This window comes from Pseudophryne corroboree, chromosome 7 (assembly GCF_028390025.1).
Source record: "Pseudophryne corroboree isolate aPseCor3 chromosome 7, aPseCor3.hap2, whole genome shotgun sequence".
Classification (NCBI taxonomy): domain Eukaryota; kingdom Metazoa; phylum Chordata; class Amphibia; order Anura; family Myobatrachidae; genus Pseudophryne; species Pseudophryne corroboree.
This window is the reverse complement of record NC_086450.1, coordinates 207744349-207763438: the sequence shown is the minus strand read 5'-3', so window position 1 is coordinate 207763438 and position 19090 is coordinate 207744349.

The following is a 19090-nucleotide window of genomic DNA, read 5'->3' as shown; positions in this document are numbered from 1 at the left end:
AAGAAAGAATTTAGATTCTGGTGTGCTCTGGCTCCTCCCTCTATGTCCCTCCTCCAGACCTCAGTTAGAGAAGTGCCCAGAAGAGCTGACAGTACAAGGAAAGGATTTTGGTAATCCAGGGCAAGATTCATACCAGTCACACCGTATAACTTGAGATAAACATACCCAGTCAACAGTATGAACAAGTGTGAGAGGTGCGGCTGCGGGGTGCGTGTGGTGCCTGCTGCCGTGCAGGTGTAGACTCTGTACTCACCAGGCACCGCTCTCTCTCACCTTCAGGTACCGGAACATTCAACGGACCTGGCAACTCTTCCGTCGGACCCGGACACGACGACCTAGGAGGAAAGAGATTGCTGAGTGCCGTCCTCCTACCTGTGGACCGAAACTAGAGATGAGCGCCGGAAATTTTTCGGGTTTTGTGTTTTGGTTTTGGGTTCGGTTCCGCGGCCGTGTTTTGGGTTCGACCGCGTTTTGGCAAAACCTCACCGAATTTTTTTTGTCGGATTCGGGTGTGTTTTGGATTCGGGTGTTTTTTTCAAAAAACCCTAAAAAACAGCTTAAATCATAGAATTTGGGGGTCATTTTGATCCCAAAGTATTATTAACCTCAAAAACCATAATTTACACTCATTTTCAGTCTATTCTGAATACCTCACACCTCACAATATTATTTTTAGTCCTAAAATTTGCACCGAGGTCGCTGTGTGAGTAAGATAAGCGACCCTAGTGGCCGACACAAACACCGGGCCCATCTAGGAGTGGCACTGCAGTGTCACGCAGGATGTCCCTTCCAAAAAACCCTCCCCAAACAGCACATGACGCAAAGAAAAAAAGAGGCGCAATGAGGTAGCTGTGTGAGTAAGATAAGCGACCCTAGTGGCCGACACAAACACCGGGCCCATCTAGGAGTGGCACTGCAGTGTCACGCAGGATGGCCCTTCCAAAAAACCCTCCCCAAACAGCACATGACGCAAAGAAAAAAAGAGGCGCAATGAGGTAGCTGACTGTGTGAGTAAGATAAGCGACCCTAGTGGCCGACACAAACACCGGGCCCATCTAGGAGTGGCACTGCAGTGTCACGCAGGATGGCCCTTCCAAAAAACCCTCCCCAAACAGCACATGACGCAAAGAAAAAAAGAGGCGCAATGAGGTAGCTGACTGTGTGAGTAAGATAAGCGACCCTAGTGGCCGACACAAACACCGGGCCCATCTAGGAGTGGCACTGCAGTGTCACGCAGGATGGCCCTTCCAAAAAACCCTCCCCAAACAGCACATGACGCAAAGAAAAAAAGAGGCGCAATGAGGTAGCTGTGTGAGTAAGATAAGCGACCCTAGTGGCCGACACAAACACCGGGCCCATCTAGGAGTGGCACTGCAGTGTCACGCAGGATGGCCCTTCCAAAAAACACTCCCCAAACAGCACATGACGCAAAGAAAAATTAAAGAAAAAAGAGGTGCAAGATGGAATTGTCCTTAGGCCCTCCCACCCACCCTTATGTTGTATAAACAGGACATGCACACTTTAACCAACCCATCATTTCAGTGACAGGGTCTGCCACACGACTGTGACTGATATGACGGGTTGGTTTGGACCCCCCCCAAAAAAGAAGCAATTAATCTCTCCTTGCACAAACTGGCTCTACAGAGGCAAGATGTCCACCTCATCATCATCCTCCGATATATCACCGTGTACATCCCCCTCCTCACAGATTATCAATTCGTCCCCACTGGAATCCACCATCTCAGCTCCCTGTGTACTTTGTGGAGGCAATTGCTGCTGGTCAATGTCTCCGCGGAGGAATTGATTATAATTCATTTTAATGAACATCATCTTCTCCACATTTTCTGGATGTAACCTCGTACGCCGATTGCTGACAAGGTGAGCGGCGGCACTAAACACTCTTTCGGAGTACACACTTGTGGGAGGGCAACTTAGGTAGAATAAAGCCAGTTTGTGCAAGGGCCTCCAAATTGCCTCTTTTTCCTGCCAGTATAAGTACGGACTGTGTGACGTGCCTACTTGGATGCGGTCACTCATATAATCCTCCACCATTCTTTCAATGTTGAGAGAATCATATGCAGTGACAGTAGACGACATGTCCGTAATCGTTGTCAGGTCCTTCAGTCCGGACCAGATGTCAGCATCAGCAGTCGCTCCAGACTGCCCTGCATCACCGCCAGCGGGTGGGCTCGGAATTCTGAGCCTTTTCCTCGCACCCCCAGTTGCGGGAGAATGTGAAGGAGGAGATGTTGACAGGTCGCGTTCCGCTTGACTTGACAATTTTCTCACCAGCAGGTCTTTCAACCCCAGCAGACTTGTGTCTGCCGGAAAGAGAGATCCAAGGTAGGTTTTAAATCTAGGATCGAGCACGGTGGCCAAAATGTAGTGCTCTGATTTCAACAGATTGACCACCCGTGAATCCTTGTTAAGCGAATTAAGGGCTCCATCCACAAGTCCCACATGCCTAGCGGAATCGCTCCGTGTTAGCTCCTCCTTCAATGTCTCCAGCTTCTTCTGCAAAAGCCTGATGAGGGGAATGACCTGACTCAGGCTGGCAGTGTCTGAACTGACTTCACGTGTGGCAAGTTCAAAGGGCATCAGAACCTTGCACAACGTTGAAATCATTCTCCACTGCACTTGAGACAGGTGCATTCCACCTCCTATATCGTGCTCAATTGTATAGGCTTGAATGGCCTTTTGCTGCTCCTCCAACCTCTGAAGCATATAGAGGGTTGAATTCCACCTCGTTACCACTTCTTGCTTCAGATGATGGCAGGGCAGGTTCAGTAGTTTTTGGTGGTGCTCCAGTCTTCTGTACGTGGTGCCTGTACGCCGAAAGTGTCCCGCAATTCTTCTGGCCACCGACAGCATCTCTTGCACGCCCCTGTCGTTTTTAAAAAAATTCTGCACCACCAAATTCAAGGTATGTGCAAAACATGGGACGTGCTGGAATTTGCCCATATTTAATGCACACACAATATTGCTGGCGTTGTCCGATGCCTCAAATCCACAGGAGAGTCCAATTGGGGTAAGCCATTCTGCGATGATCTTCCTCAGTTGCCGTAAGAGGTTTTTAGCTGTGTGCGTATTCTGGAAAGCGGTGATACAAAGCGTAGCCTGCCTAGGAAAGAGTTGGCGTTTGCGAGATGCTGCTACTGGTGCCGCCGCTGCTGTTCTTGCGGCGGGAGTCCATACATCTACCCAGTGGGCTGTCACAGTCATATAGTCCTGACCCTGCCCTGCTCCACTTGTCCACATGTCCGTGGTTAAGTGGACATTGGGTACAACTGCATTTTTTAGGACACTGGTGAGTCTTTTTCTGACGTCCGTGTACATTCTCGGTATCGCCTGCCTACAGAAGTGGAACCTAGATGGTATTTGGTAACGGGGGCACACTGCCTCAATAAATTGTCTAGTTCCCTGTGAACTAACGGCGGATACCGGACGCACGTCTAACACCAACATAGTTGTCAAGGCCTCAGTTATCCGCTTTGCAGCAGGATGACTGCTGTGATATTTCATCTTCCTCGCAAAGGACTGTTGGACAGTCAATTGCTTACTGGAAGTAGTACAAGTGGGCTTACGACTTCCCCTCTGGGATGACCATCGACTCCCAGCAGCAACAACAGCAGCGCCAGCAGCAGTAGGCGTTACACGCAAGGATGCATCGGAGGAATCCCAGGCAGGAGAGGACTCGTCAGAATTGCCAGTGACATGGCCTGCAGGACTATTGGCATTCCTGGGGAAGGAGGAAATTGACACTGAGGGAGTTGGTGGTAGAGATGAGCGGGTTCGGTTCCTCGGAATCCGAACCCGCCCGAACTTCATGTTTTTTTTCACGGGTCCGAGCGACTCGGATCTTCCCGCCTTGCTCGGTTAACCCGAGCGCGCCCGAACGTCATCATGACGCTGTCGGATTCTCGCGAGACTCGGATTCTATATAAGGAGCCGCGCGTCGCCGCCATTTTCACACGTGCATTGAGATTGATAGGGAGAGGACGTGGCTGGCGTCCTCTCCATTTAGATTAGAAGAGAGAGAGTGAGATTGATTTGAGACAGAGACACTTGATTTACTGGAGCTTAGGAGTACTGTAGAGAGTGCAGAGTTTAGTAGTGACTGACCACAGTGACCACCAGACAGTGCAGTTTTATTTAATATAATCCGTTCTCTGCCTGAAAAAAACGATACACAGTGACTCAGTCACATACCATATCTGTGTGCACTGCTCAGCCCAGTGTGCTGCATCATCTATGTATATATCTGACTGTGCTCACACAGCTTATAATTGTGGGGGAGACTGGGGAGCAGTGCCAGTTATAGGTTATAGCAGGAGCCAGGAGTACATATTATTAAAATTAAACAGTGCACACTTTTGCTGCAGGAGTGCCACTGCCAGTGTGACTGACCAGTGACCTGACCACACTGACCACCAGTATAGTTAGTAGTATACTATATTGTGATTGCCTGAAAAAGTTAAACACTCGTCGTGTGACTTGTGTGGTGTTTTTTTTTTTATTCTATAAAAAACTCATTCTGCTGACAGACAGTGTCCAGCAGGTCCGTCATTATATAATATATACCTGTCCGGCTGCAGTAGTGATATATATATATTTTTTATATCATTATTTATCATCCAGTCGCAGCAGACACAGTACGGTAGTTCACGGCTGTAGCTACCTCTGTGTCGGCACTCGGCAGTCCATCCATAATTGTATACCACCTACCCGTGGTTTTTTTTTCTTTCTTCTTTATACATACATACTACATCTCTTTATCAACCAGTCTATATTAGCAGCAGACACAGTACAGTAGTCCACGGCTGTAGCTACCTCTGTGTCGGCACTCGGCAGTCCATCCATAATTGTATACCACCTACCCGTGGTTTTTTTTTCTTTCTTCTTTATACATACATACTACATCTCTTTATCAACCAGTCTATATTAGCAGCAGACACAGTACAGTACGGTAGTCCACGGCTGTAGCTACCTCTGTGTCGGCACTCGGCAGTCCGTCCATAATTGTATACCACCTACCCGTGGTTTTTTTTCTTTCTTCTTTATACATACATACTACATCTCTTTATCAACCAGTCTATATTAGCAGCAGACACAGTACAGTAGTCCACGGCTGTAGCTACCTCTGTGTCGGCACTCGGCAGTCCATCCATAATTGTATACCACCTACCCGTGGTTTTTTTTTTCTTTCTTCTTTATACATACATACTACATCTCTTTATCAACCAGTCTATATTAGCAGCAGACACAGTACAGTACGGTAGTCCACGGCTGTAGCTACCTCTGTGTCGGCACTCGGCAGTCCGTCCATAATTGTATACCACCTACCCGTGGTTTTTTTTTCTTTCTTCTTTATACATACATACTACATCTCTTTATCATCCAGTCTATATTAGCAGCAGACACAGTACAGTAGTCCACGGCTGTAGCTACCTCTGTGTCGGCACTCGGCAGTCCATCCATAATTGTATACCACCTACCCGTGGTTTTTTTTTCTTTCTTCTTTATACATACATACTACATCTCTTTATCAACCAGTCTATATTAGCAGCAGACACAGTACAGTACGGTAGTCCACGGCTGTAGCTACCTCTGTGTCGGCACTCGGCAGTCCGTCCATAATTGTATACCACCTACCCGTGGTTTTTTTTTCTTTCTTCTTTATACATACATACTACATCTCTTTATCAACCAGTCTATATTAGCAGCAGACACAGTACAGTAGTCCACGGCTGTAGCTACCTCTGTGTCGGCACTCGGCAGTCCATCCATAATTGTATACCACCTACCCGTGGTTTTTTTTTTCTTTCTTCTTTATACATACTACATCTCATTATCAACCAGTCTATATTAGCAGCAGACACAGTACGGTAGTCCACGGCTGTAGCTACCTCTGTGTCGGCACTCGGCAGTCCGTCCATAATTGTATACCACCTACCCGTGGTTTTTCTTTCTTTCTTCTTTATACATACTACATCTCATTATCAACCAGTCTATATTAGCAGCAGACACAGTACGGTAGTCCACGGCTGTAGCTACCTCTGTGTCGGCACTCGGCAGTCCATCCATAATTGTATACCACCTACCCGTGGTTTTTTTTTCTTTCTTCTTTATACATACTACATCTCATTATCATCCAGTCTATATTAGCAGCAGACACAGTACAGTACGGTAGTCCACGGCTGTAGCTACCTCTGTGTCGGCACCCGGCAGTCCGTCCATAATTGTATACCACCTACCCGTGGTTTTTTTTCTTTCTTCTTTATACATACTACATCTCATTATCAACCAGTCTATATTAGCAGCAGACACAGTACGGTAGTCCACGGCTGTAGCTACCTCTGTGTCGGCACTCGGCAGTCCATCCATAATTGTATACCACCTACCCGTGGTTTTTTTTCTTTCTTCTTTATACATACATACTACATCTCTTTATCAACCAGTCTATATTAGCAGCAGACACAGTACAGTAGTCCACGGCTGTAGCTACCTCTGTGTCGGCACTCGGCAGTCCATCCATAATTGTATACCACCTACCCGTGGTTTTTTTTTCTTTCTTCTTTATACATACATACTACATCTCATTATCATCCAGTCTATATTAGCAGCAGACACAGTACAGTACAATAGTCCACGGCTGTAGCTACCTCTGTGTCGGCACTCGGCAGTCCATCCATAATTGTATACTAGTATCCATCCATCTCCATTGTTTACCTGAGGTGCCTTTTAGTTGTGCCTATTAAAATATGGAGAACAAAAATGTTGAGGTTCCAAAATTAGGGAAAGATCAAGATCCACTTCCACCTCGTGCTGAAGCTGCTGCCACTAGTCATGGCCGAGACGATGAAATGCCAGCAACGTCGTCTGCCAAGGCCGATGCCCAATGTCATAGTACAGAGCATGTCAAATCCAAAACACCAAATATCAGTAAAAAAAGGACTCCAAAACCTAAAATAAAATTGTCGGAGGAGAAGCGTAAACTTGCCAATATGCCATTTACCACACGGAGTGGCAAGGAACGGCTGAGGCCCTGGCCTATGTTCATGGCTAGTGGTTCAGCTTCACATGAGGATGGAAGCACTCAGCCTCTCGCTAGAAAACTGAAAAGACTCAAGGTGGCAAAAGCACCGCAAAGAACTGTGCGTTCTTCGAAATCCCAAATCCACAAGGAGAGTCCAATTGTGTCGGTTGCGATGCCTGACCTTCCCAACACTGGACGTGAAGAGCCTGCGCCTTCCACCATTTGCACGCCCCCTGCAAGTGCTGGAAGGAGCACCCGCAGTCCAGTTCCTGATAGTCAGATTGAAGATGTCAGTGTTGAAGTACACCAGGATGAGGAGGATATGGGTGTTGCTGGCGCTGGGGAGGAAATTGACCAGGAGGATTCTGATGGTGAGGTGGTTTGTTTAAGTCAGGCACCCGGGGAGACACCTGTTGTCCGTGGGAGGAATATGGCCGTTGACATGCCTGGTGAAAATACCAAAAAAATCAGCTCTTCAGTGTGGAAGTATTTCACCAGAAATGCGGACAACATTTGTCAAGCCGTGTGTTCCCTTTGTCAAGCTGTAATAAGTAGGGGTAAGGACGTTAACCACCTCGGAACATCCTCCCTTATACGTCACCTGCAGCGCATTCATAATAAGTCAGTGACAAGTTCAAAAACTTTGGGCGACAGCGGAAGCAGTCCACTGACCAGTAAATCCCTTCCTCTTGTAACCAAGCTCACGCAAACCACCCCACCAACTCCCTCAGTGTCAATTTCCTCCTTCCCCAGGAATGCCAATAGTCCTGCAGGCCATGTCACTGGCAATTCTGACGAGTCCTCTCCTGCCTGGGATTCCTCCGATGCATCCTTGCGTGTAACGCCTACTGCTGCTGGCGCTGCTGTTGTTGCTGCTGGGAGTCGATGGTCATCCCAGAGGGGAAGTCGTAAGCCCACTTGTACTACTTCCAGTAAGCAATTGACTGTCCAACAGTCCTTTGCGAGGAAGATGAAATATCACAGCAGTCATCCTGCTGCAAAGCGGATAACTGAGGCCTTGACAACTATGTTGGTGTTAGACGTGCGTCCGGTATCCGCCGTTAGTTCACAGGGAACTAGACAATTTATTGAGGCAGTGTGCCCCCGTTACCAAATACCATCTAGGTTCCACTTCTGTAGGCAGGCGATACCGAGAATGTACACGGACGTCAGAAAAAGACTCACCAGTGTCCTAAAAAATGCAGTTGTACCCAATGTCCACTTAACCACGGACATGTGGACAAGTGGAGCAGGGCAGGGTCAGGACTATATGACTGTGACAGCCCACTGGGTAGATGTATGGACTCCCGCCGCAAGAACAGCAGCGGCGGCACCAGTAGCAGCATCTCGCAAACGCCAACTCTTTCCTAGGCAGGCTACGCTTTGTATCACCGCTTTCCAGAATACGCACACAGCTAAAAACCTCTTACGGCAACTGAGGAAGATCATCGCAGAATGGCTTACCCCAATTGGACTCTCCTGTGGATTTGTGGCATCGGACAACGCCAGCAATATTGTGTGTGCATTAAATATGGGCAAATTCCAGCACGTCCCATGTTTTGCACATACCTTGAATTTGGTGGTGCAGAATTTTTTAAAAAATGACAGGGGCGTGCAAGAGATGCTGTCGGTGGCCAGAAGAATTGCGGGACACTTTCGGCGTACAGGCACCACGTACAGAAGACTGGAGCACCACCAAAAACTACTGAACCTGCCCTGCCATCATCTGAAGCAAGAAGTGGTAACGAGGTGGAATTCAACCCTCTATATGCTTCAGAGGTTGGAGGAGCAGCAAAAGGCCATTCAAGCCTATACAATTGAGCACGATATAGGAGGTGGAATGCACCTGTCTCAAGTGCAGTGGAGAATGATTTCAACGTTGTGCAAGGTTCTGATGCCCTTTGAACTTGCCACACGTGAAGTCAGTTCAGACACTGCCAGCCTGAGTCAGGTCATTCCCCTCATCAGGCTTTTGCAGAAGAAGCTGGAGACATTGAAGGAGGAGCTAACACGGAGCGATTCCGCTAGGCATGTGGGACTTGTGGATGGAGCCCTTAATTCGCTTAACAAGGATTCACGGGTGGTCAATCTGTTGAAATCAGAGCACTACATTTTGGCCACCGTGCTCGATCCTAGATTTAAAACCTACCTTGGATCTCTCTTTCCGGCAGACACAAGTCTGCTGGGGTTGAAAGACCTGCTGGTGAGAAAATTGTCAAGTCAAGCGGAACGCGACCTGTCAACATCTCCTCCTTCACATTCTCCCGCAACTGGGGGTGCGAGGAAAAGGCTCAGAATTCTGAGCCCACCCGCTGGCGGTGATGCAGGGCAGTCTGGAGCGACTGCTGATGCTGACATCTGGTCCGGACTGAAGGACCTGACAACGATTACGGACATGTCGTCTACTGTCACTGCATATGATTCTCTCAACATTGAAAGAATGGTGGAGGATTATATGAGTGACCGCATCCAAGTAGGCACGTCACACAGTCCGTACTTATACTGGCAGGAAAAAGAGGCAATTTGGAGGCCCTTGCACAAACTGGCTTTATTCTACCTAAGTTGCCCTCCCACAAGTGTGTACTCCGAAAGAGTGTTTAGTGCCGCCGCTCACCTTGTCAGCAATCGGCGTACGAGGTTACATCCAGAAAATGTGGAGAAGATGATGTTCATTAAAATGAATTATAATCAATTCCTCCGCGGAGACATTGACCAGCAGCAATTGCCTCCACAAAGTACACAGGGAGCTGAGATGGTGGATTCCAGTGGGGACGAATTGATAATCTGTGAGGAGGGGGATGTACACGGTGATATATCGGAGGATGATGATGAGGTGGACATCTTGCCTCTGTAGAGCCAGTTTGTGCAAGGAGAGATTAATTGCTTCTTTTTTTGGGGGGGTCCAAACCAACCCGTCATATCAGTCACAGTCGTGTGGCAGACCCTGTCACTGAAATGATGGGTTGGTTAAAGTGTGCATGTCCTGTTTATACAACATAAGGGTGGGTGGGAGGGCCCAAGGACAATTCCATCTTGCACCTCTTTTTTCTTTTATTTTTCTTTGCGTCATGTGCTGTTTGGGGAGGGTTTTTTGGAAGGGCCATCCTGCGTGACACTGCAGTGCCACTCCTAGATGGGCCCGGTGTTTGTGTCGGCCACTAGGGTCGCTTATCTTACTCACACAGTCAGCTACCTCATTGCGCCTCTTTTTTTCTTTGCGTCATGTGCTGTTTGGGGAGGGTTTTTTGGAAGGGCCATCCTGCGTGACACTGCAGTGCCACTCCTAGATGGGCCCAGTGTTTGTGTCGGCCACTAGGGTCGCTTATCTTACTCACACAGTCAGCTACCTCATTGCGCCTCTTTTTTTCTTTGCGTCATGTGCTGTTTGGGGAGGGTTTTTTGGAAGGGCCATCCTGCGTGACACTGCAGTGCCACTCCTAGATGGGCCCGGTGTTTGTGTCGGCCACTAGGGTCGCTTATCTTACTCACACAGTCAGCTACCTCATTGCGCCTCTTTTTTTCTTTGCGTCATGTGCTGTTTGGGGGTTTTTTTTTGGAAGGGCCATCCTGCGTGACACTGCAGTGCCACTCCTAGATGGGCCCGGTGTTTGTGTCGGCCACTAGGGTCGCTTATCTTACTCACACAGTCAGCTACCTCATTGCGCCTCTTTTTTTCTTTGCGTCATGTGCTGTTTGGGGAGGGTTTTTTGGAAGGGACATCCTGCGTGACACTGCAGTGCCACTCCTAGATGGGCCCGGTGTTTGTGTCGGCCACTAGGGTCGCTTATCTTACTCACACAGCTACCTCATTGCGCCTCTTTTTTTCTTTGCGTCATGTGCTGTTTGGGGAGGGTTTTTTGGAAGGGACATCCTGCGTGACACTGCAGTGCCACTCCTAGATGGGCCCGGTGTTTGTGTCGGCCACTAGGGTCGCTTATCTTACTCACACAGCGACCTCGGTGCAAATTTTAGGACTAAAAATAATATTGTGAGGTGTGAGGTATTCAGAATAGACTGAAAATGAGTGTAAATTATGGTTTTTGAGGTTAATAATACTTTGGGATCAAAATGACCCCCAAATTCTATGATTTAAGCTGTTTTTTAGGGTTTTTTGAAAAAAACACCCGAATCCAAAACACACCCGAATCCGACAAAAAAAATTTGGTGAGGTTTTGCCAAAACGCGGTCGAACCCAAAACACGGCCGCGGAACCGAACCCAAAACCAAAACACAAAACCCGAAAAATTTCCGGCCCTCATCTCTAGTTGGTGGGGTGGTTTGCGTGAGCTTGGTTACAAGAGGAAGGGATTTACTGGTCAGTGGACTGCTTCCGCTGTCGCCCAAAGTTTTTTAGCTTGTCACTGACTTATTATGAATGCGCTGCAGGTGACGTATAAGGGAGGATGTTCCGAGGTGGTTAACGTCCTTACCCCTACTTATTACAGCTTGACAAAGGGAACACACGGCTTGACAAATGTTGTCCGCATTTCTGGTGAAATACTTCCACACCGAAGAGCTGATTTTTTTGGTATTTTCACCAGGCATGTCAACGGCCATATTCCTCCCACGGACAACAGGTGTCTCCCCGGGTGCCTGACTTAAACAAACCACCTCACCATCAGAATCCTCCTGGTCAATTTCCTCCCCAGCGCCAGCAACACCCATATCCTCCTCATCCTGGTGTACTTCAACACTGACATCTTCAATCTGACTATCAGGAACTGGACTGCGGGTGCTCCTTCCAGCACTTGCAGGGGGCGTGCAAATGGTGGAAGGCGCAGGCTCTTCACGTCCAGTCTTGGGAAGGTCAGGCATTGCAACCGACACAATTGGACTCTCCTTGTGGATTTGGGATTTCGAAGAACGCACAGTTCTTTGCGGTGCTTTTGCCAGCTTGAGTCTTTTCAGTTTTCTAGCGAGAGGCTGAGTGCTTCCATCCTCATGTGAAGCTGAACCACTAGCCATGAACATAGGCCAGGGCCTCAGCCGTTCCTTGCCACTCCGTGTGGTAAATGGCATATTGGCAAGTTTACGCTTCTCCTCCGACAATTTTATTTTAGGTTTTGGAGTCCTTTTTTTACTGATATTTGGTGTTTTGGATTTGACATGCTCTGTACTATGACATTGGGCATCGGCCTTGGCAGACGACGTTGCTGGCATTTCATCGTCTCGGCCATGACTAGTGGCAGCAGCTTCAGCACGAGGTGGAAGTGGATCTTGATCTTTCCCTAATTTTGGAACCTCAACATTTTTGTTCTCCATATTTTAATAGGCACAACTAAAAGGCACCTCAGGTAAACAATGGAGATGGATGGATACTAGTATACAATTATGGATGGACTGCCGAGTGCCGACACAGAGGTAGCTACAGCCGTGGACTATTGTACTGTACTGTGTCTGCTGCTAATATAGACTGGATGATAATGAGATGTAGTATGTATGTGTAAAGAAGAAAGAAAAAAAACCACGGGTAGGTGGTATACAATTATGGATGGACTGCCGAGTGCCGACACAGAGGTAGCTACAGCCGTGGACTACTGTACTGTGTCTGCTGCTAATATAGACTGGTTGATAAAGAGATGTAGTATGTATGTATAAAGAAGAAAGAAAAAAAAACCACGGGTAGGTGGTATACAATTATGGATGGACTGCCGAGTGCCGACACAGAGGTAGCTACAGCCGTGGACTACCGTACTGTGTCTGCTGCTAATATAGACTGGTTGATAATGAGATGTAGTATGTATAAAGAAGAAAGAAAAAAAAAACCACGGGTAGGTGGTATACAATTATGGACGGACTGCCGAGTGCCGACACAGAGGTAGCTACAGCCGTGGACTACCGTACTGTACTGTGTCTGCTGCTAATATAGACTGGATGATAATGAGATGTAGTATGTATAAAGAAGAAAGAAAAAAAAACCACGGGTAGGTGGTATACAATTATGGATGGACTGCCGAGTGCTGACACAGAGGTAGCTACAGCCGTGGACTACTGTACTGTGTCTGCTGCTAATATAGACTGGTTGATAAAGAGATGTAGTATGTATGTATAAAGAAGAAAGAAAAAAAAAACACGGGTAGGTGGTATACAATTATGGACGGACTGCCGAGTGCCGACACAGAGGTAGCTACAGCCGTGGACTACCGTACTGTACTGTGTCTGCTGCTAATATAGACTGGTTGATAAAGAGATGTAGTATGTATGTATAAAGAAGAAAGAAAAAAAAAACACGGGTAGGTGGTATACAATTATGGATGGACTGCCGAGTGCCGACACAGAGGTAGCTACAGCCGTGGACTACTGTACTGTGTCTGCTGCTAATATAGACTGGTTGATAAAGAGATGTAGTATGTATGTATAAAGAAGAAAGAAAAAAAAACCACGGGTAGGTGGTATACAATTATGGACGGACTGCCGAGTGCCGACACAGAGGTAGCTACAGCCGTGGACTACCGTACTGTACTGTGTCTGCTGCTAATATAGACTGGTTGATAAAGAGATGTAGTATGTATGTATAAAGAAGAAAGAAAAAAAAACCACTGGTAGGTGGTATACAATTATGGATGGACTGCCGAGTGCCGACACAGAGGTAGCTACAGCCGTGGACTACTGTACTGTGTCTGCTGCTAATATAGACTGGTTGATAAAGAGATGTAGTATGTATGTATAAAGAAGAAAGAAAAAAAAACCACGGGTAGGTGGTATACAATTATGGACGGACTGCCGAGTGCCGACACAGAGGTAGCTACAGCCGTGGACTACCGTACTGTACTGTGTCTGCTGCTAATATAGACTGGTTGATAAAGAGATGTAGTATGTATGTATAAAGAAGAAAGAAAAAAAAACCACGGGTAGGTGGTATACAATTATGGATGGACTGCCGAGTGCCGACACAGAGGTAGCTACAGCCGTGGACTACTGTACTGTGTCTGCTGCTAATATAGACTGGTTGATAAAGAGATGTAGTATGTATGTATAAAGAAGAAAGAAAAAAAAACCACGGGTAGGTGGTATACAATTATGGATGGACTGCCGAGTGCCGACACAGAGGTAGCTACAGCCGTGAACTACCGTACTGTGTCTGCTGCGACTGGATGATAAATAATGATATAAAAAATATATATATATCACTACTGCAGCCGGACAGGTATATATTATATAATGACGGACCTGCTGGACACTGTCTGTCAGCAGAATGAGTTTTTTATAGAATAAAAAAAAAAACACCACACAAGTCACACGACGAGTGTTTAACTTTTTCAGGCAATCACAATATAGTATACTACTAACTATACTGGTGGTCAGTGTGGTCAGGTCACTGGTCAGTCACACTGGCAGTGGCACTCCTGCAGCAAAAGTGTGCACTGTTTAATTTTAATAATATGTACTCCTGGCTCCTGCTATAACCTATAACTGGCACTGCTCCCCAGTCTCCCCCACAATTATAAGCTGTGTGAGCACAGTCAGATATATACATAGATGATGCAGCACACTGGGCTGAGCAGTGCACACAGATATGGTATGTGACTGAGTCACTGTGTATCGTTTTTTTCAGGCAGAGAACGGATTATATTAAATAAAACTGCACTGTCTGGTGGTCACTTTGGTCAGTCACTACTAAACTCTGCACTCTCTACAGTACTCCTAAGCTCCAGTAAATCAAGTGTCTCTGTCTCAAATCAATCTCACTCTCTCTCTTCTAATCTAAATGGAGAGGACGCCAGCCACGTCCTCTCCCTATCAATCTCAATGCACGTGTGAAAATGGCGGCAACGCGCGGCTCCTTATATAGAATCCGAGCCTCGCGAGAATCCGACAGCGTCATGATGACGTTCGGGCGCGCTCGGGTTAACCGAGCAAGGCGGGAAGATCCGAGTCGCTCGGACCCGTGAAAAAAAACATGAAGTTCGGGCGGGTTCGGATTCCGAGGAACCGAACCCGCTCATCTCTAACCGAAACGCCCTCCGACCTCTAGAAAAATAGTGCTTTCGGGCTAGGTGGGGGTCATCATTGGCGTCCGCCTCAGAGCCCGAATTTCACCTATCGGCACTTTCGCACCAGGTGGAAATTCCGCCTTGCACAGCGGTGCAAGGCTCACCGTTGCCCTGAAGGAAGGGAGATAGAAAGAAACACAACCAAACACTCAGACCGTGGTTACTCACCGTCTTACACTCCGGTACTCCGATCTTCTCCAGTACAGGTCCCTGTAAGGAGGCAAAAGAAAGAAACAGCCGTGCAGGGCCTAACTAGACCTAGTGTCACACCTTATACTAACTATAACGGCAGAGCCCTCAAACTAGCTCTGTGGGTGTGGTGCGACATAACTATGCACAACTTAAACAACACATACACTTTGCCCTGCACGGTAACAACATACATCACACTATCGGAATACAAGACCACACGGTGTTGTCCCTTTAAGTCCCTACCTGCCGCTGGAAGGGGGTGGGCACCGCACGGCCTACCCACCTCCTGCGCCTTCCCTCATGTGGGCCTCAGCTCTGCCTTCCTAAATACCTCGGGGTGGCCTGGGCCTAGTGCCCAGGGCCACCTGTACTCACCTCGGGGGCTCTTATTCACTGGGCCTAGCGCCCCCTAACTGCACACAGGCTGGAGGCCTGACTTCGCCCACGGGCCTAGCGCCCGCCTAACTTGCCGCCCGTTGGGTGACCTGGGCCTTGTGCCCAGGGTCACCTTAATACTCCCTAATTGGCCAAAATAAACTAGGTCCTAATGCCCTCTAACGTCCCCACAGGCCTAATACCTGAACTGCCCCCCCTGGCCTAGTGCCCGCCTACTGCGGCGCTTTGAGGTGGCTTGGGCCTAATGCCCAAACCCCCTATCAATGTGGTCGGGTCTGGGTACCTGGGCCACGGGCCGGGTGGAACCCCGGCTGCACGTGGCCTTGGACCCAGAGAGCCGACCACGCTTGTGCCCACGGGCCGGGAGGGCCCGACTGAATGCCCACAGGCCGAGAGGGCCTGACTCTGCCCACGGGCCTAATGCCCGAACACCCGGTGGTCTAGGGAGGAGAGAAGGGGGCACCTTAGAAGGGCCTACCTGCGGTGGAGAAGGCTGCAGTGGGGAACTGCACAGCTCAATTGCTTCCCACCACTGCAGCCTTCTCGGCCTGGATGCATTCTTCTGCCGCTGGCCCATCCTGGCCAGCGGCGCCGCCGTCTCTTCGCCGCGTCCAGCCGCCGCTGGACATCTTCCCGGAGCCCGACGTCTTCCGGCCTCTTCAGCGGCCACCGGAGCTCTTCTTCCCACGGCCGTCGTCTTCTCCTCCGCGCCGGACTATCTTCTGCGCTCCTGCGCACCGACGATCTCCGCTGCTCCCGCCCGTCTCCTTCGCCGCTCTTCGGCACGGCCTTTTCTTCAGGCTCCCGCCCGGCGTCGCCGCGTCACTCTCCGATTGGCTGCCGCTCCGGGAGCCGCGATTGGCTCCCGGAGGGCGCCAAGATTTGAATCCTCCTGCAGCCTCCTGTCCGGTGCAGGGAAAAGGGTAATCCCTGCACCGGATACCCGCCGCCACGCACCCAGCGCTGGGGACAGACAAGCTGCCCCAGCGCTGCCCCCAGCTAGGGACAGCAACACAGATGTGCCCACAGGGCACATCTTTACATTTCCCCCCCCTTTTTCCTTTGTAGTCCCTACAAAGTTCCTCACGACGTCCATTGTCCGCGGGTCAGGGAATTCCGAGGTCCCTCCGGCGAGGTTGTATTCGAGGGCCCAGCCTGGACCGGCCGTGACCCCACACCCTTCCTCCTCCAGCTCCGGGTTCCTCTTACGTCCTGACCTCCATCGGCGGATCCTCTGGGGGAGTGGCATCTCCTCACGGTCGCTTGACGTTGGCCACCAAGGGGAATCTTCCTCCACGGGGACAACAGTCACCCACTCTTGGCCTCCGATATCGTCTGTGGCTTCGTCCCTGTCTTCCGGGTGTGGTATCGACCACCACCCAACAGCGGAATCCTCCGGGGCATCCGTTTCCTCCCGGGCAACAGCCACCACATGTCGAATTTCCTCGTGGGGCATCTCCAAAGGTCCTGTGTCTTCCTCTGGAACGGGTCCTCCCACGGCATCACAGTCCTGTCCCCGTACGTCGGTCCATTTCGGCACTCCTGGCAGGTATTCTTGCTCCAGGACTATCTCCTCCTCTTCACGGAGGGCATTCAACTGGGAGCATGACTCCACCCGATCCTGCCAGTCACTCTCGTCGGCGCTTCCGATGCCAGAGTCGTCCTCCATCTGTTCTGGGAGGGATTCGTCGGCGGACAGCTCACCGTAGTCCGAGTCCTCCTCCGATATCTGGACTGGGGTATTACTTTCCTCCTCAGCGTACTTCTTTGCTTCCGCTGGCACCTCTGCTTCCTCAGCGTACTCCTTCGCTTCCGCTGGCATCGTTACTTCCTCAGCGTACTCCTTCGCTTCCGCTGGCATCGTTACTTCCTCAGCGTACTCCTTTGCTTCCGCTGGCATCTCTTGGTACCCAGGACACTCCTGTTCCGCACGTCCTGGTCGTGGACGGTTCCATCGTGGAGAGATTCCAGACGTCTCAGTCACTGGGTCTTCACGCTTTCCTTGGCAGCGTGGTCTCTCCACCTCCCAGTCGTCCACCTCCGCCTCATGCGGGAAAGGATTCTGCCTTACTGGGGTCACTTTCCTGGGACAGAGTAAGTCCGCGGCATCTTCCCAGGGGCACTCACTGGCCGCATGTCCTGGTCGCCGACACTTCCAACACGGGAGGGCCACTGCCACCTTCTCCAAGACGGGTTCCTGGTCCACCTCCTTCACTGGGGAATCTTCACCCGTTGGTTCCGGCTCAGAGGAAATGGGCACCTGCAAATTAACTTCAAGCAAGGCCTTCCGCTCCATTTCCCTGGTTTCCTCCTCCCATCTCTGGGCGCGACCATCCGCAATCATCCGGTCTTCATTCCACGGACAATCGGGAAGCGCATGTCCTCTCGCCTCGCAGAGCGCACACACAGGCTCTGCAGCCACCCGGTCCCAAAGCTGCTGACGAGACTCCGTCATCTGCTTCACCGTGGCCTCGTAGTCCGTCCTGTCTTCCGTCCATGGACATTCCAGGAGCCGATATCGGGGATCTCCACAGCTTTCACACCAGGAATCAACCTCGTCTTCGCTCAACTCTTCGTCCCAAGGACAACTGTTGTGCTCATGCCCGTAGTTTCCGCAGAGCAAACACCAGGACTCCTTCTTCGCTTGGCCCTTCTGACGTCTTCGGCCCGCTTCCTGGACCACCTTCTTTAGGGACGTCTCTCGCCAAGTACACTCGCCGGCAAAGTGCCCTGTTTGCCGACATTTCTTGCAGGGCGTCACAGCGGCCTTCTTGCGCCCCTTCTGCCGGCGCTCTTCTTTTCCACGCTTGACCGACCGCTGCACCATCTTCAGGATGTCTGCCCCAGACACCGTCACCCAGTCGCTCTGGTCCGCACACATCCGGGGGTGAGTCTTCTCCGGAGCCGTCCGCAGGGAGGTCTTCTTGGTGGCGTTCCACATCGTGTCCGTGATCCGGTCTCTTTGATCCTGCCGACTACGCCAAGTGTGAGAGGTGCGGCTGCGGGGTGCGTGTGGTGCCTGCTGCCGTGCAGGTGTAGACTCTGTACTCACCAGGCACCGCTCTCTCTCACCTTCAGGTACCGGAACATTCAACGGACCTGGCAACTCTTCCGTCGGACCCGGACACGACGACCTAGGAGGAAAGAGATTGCTGAGTGCCGTCCTCCTACCTGTGGACCGAAATGCCCTCCGACCTCTAGAAAAATAGTGCTTTCGGGCTAGGTGGGGGTCATCATTGGCGTCCGCCTCAGAGCCCGAATTTCACCTATCGGCACTTTCGCACCAGGTGGAAATTCCGCCTTGCACAGCCGTGCAAGGCTCACCGTTGCCCTGAAGGAAGGGAGATAGAAAGAAACACAACCAAACACTCAGACCGTGGTTACTCACCGTCTTACACTCCGGTACTCCGATCTTCTCCAGTACAGGTCCCTGTAAGGAGGCAAAAGAAAGAAACAGCCGTGCAGGGCCTAA